The sequence below is a fragment of the Phyllostomus hastatus genome, unplaced genomic scaffold (genome assembly GCF_019186645.2).
Source record: "Phyllostomus hastatus isolate PE091 unplaced genomic scaffold, TTU_PhHast_1.1 phas_scaffold_216, whole genome shotgun sequence".
NCBI classification, from domain to species: domain Eukaryota; kingdom Metazoa; phylum Chordata; class Mammalia; order Chiroptera; family Phyllostomidae; genus Phyllostomus; species Phyllostomus hastatus.
In genome coordinates, this window is record NW_025334018.1 from 16,054,355 (window position 1) to 16,055,891 (window position 1,537).

General features: G+C 51.2%; 1 pseudogene; it reads right to left on the bottom strand.

Moving 5' to 3' along the window:
- Window positions 1-398: 398 nt before the first annotated feature.
- LOC123804685 lies at window positions 399-710 on the bottom strand (annotated as a pseudogene).
- Between the last annotated feature and the right edge of the window lie 827 nt (window positions 711-1,537).

The window sequence follows — 1,537 nt, forward strand, 5'->3', positions numbered from 1 at the left end:
CTCCTGGCCGGTGGGGTGGCGCTCTTCCCGGAGGAGGGGTCAGAGAAGCTGAAGCAGGTCAGGGAAGAGCAGAGCAGGCCTGTCCGCTGCGCCAACAGACCAGGAAAACCAGCCGGGAAGCAACAAGGCTGAGCGGCAACAGCGCCCCCGCCCGAGCAGACCTCCTCAGCACTCTCCCTCTACCTTCCCCTCCCCCGCTAAGGGCTCCCGGGCTGCCCCGCACCCAACTCTGCGGAGAAGGGAATTCTGGGAAATGTAGTTCCAGCTCAAGTGACAATGTGCAAATCCAACACAACATCGGAGAGATTTTTTTTTTCTTCAAATACCACTCTGACCACTCATGGTCCAAGAACATTCAAATAATAAACCAATGTGAAACAGATGTTAAAGACTGATCTTTAAACGTAATAGGCGTCGATGCCACAAGTGCCTGTAATCTCGCTGACGTAAAACCACATCCACACCTCGGTGGCCACCAAAACATTCAGCAGAGCTTCCTTAACCGTGAGCGGTTTGCAGCTACCATGTTGAGCCCTAGTGACTATGTTTTCCGAGCTCTAAATAGCTGTGGAGAGCTCAGCAAAGGTTGAAGGAATCAGCTGAGCCCTGGCGTAGTGCCAAAACTCGGCCAGTCTCGGTTTCCCGTAAGTCACGGCAGTATCTACCAGCCCCGAGGCCTTCTCTGCGAGGTGATGGGCCAGTGGGGCCATAGTTCTAGGATCGGGAAGACTATTTTTAAAAAAGATTTATTTATTTATTTTTAGAGAGGGAAGGGAGGGAGAAAGAGAGAGAGAGAGAAACATCAATGTGCAATTGCTGGGGGTCATGGCCTGGAACCTAGGCATGTGCCCTGACTGGGAATCGAACCTGCCACACTTTGGTTCTCAGCCCACACTCAATCCACTGAGCTACACCAGCCAGGACGGGAAGACTATTTTTTAACTTTTCATGTAGAAACAGACTTAAAGAAAAAAAATTATAAAAAGAATTCCTGTCAACCTTTCACCCAGCTTTTCCAAAACATTAGCGTCTTACACAAGCAAGGTGTAATGACCAAACCCAGGAAATTAACCTCAATGCTAGGAATTTACAGATCCCGTTCAAATGAAGTCAGCTGTCCCACTGACCTCCTTGTATGTACTGGTTCACAGCCCAGCCCAGCCTCCCGCACGCACTTGGCCTGTCTCTTAGTCTCCTTCAATCTGTCCTCACAGAGACTTTTCCAGAGCGAATGTGACAAGCCAGAAAATGTCTAGAATGGCGAGGGTCTAGGAAGGAAGAGCTCAGAGGAACTGTCGCCAGAAGGAGCTGTCAGCTGAGAGAGGAGAAGGCTGAAGGGGATGCATTTCTGGTCCTCAGACACTGGAGGACCTCCAAGTGGAGGACGGAGGAAGTGTTGCCCCAGGGGCAGAAATCAAACCCAGAGGGGAACATTCTATCAGTGAGAACTACCTAGCCATGCCCTGGGCCTTGGCAGCACTGAGATGGGTCAGGGCAGACAGATCAGCCTGAGACAGGAACCAGGCAGAGGCAGGTC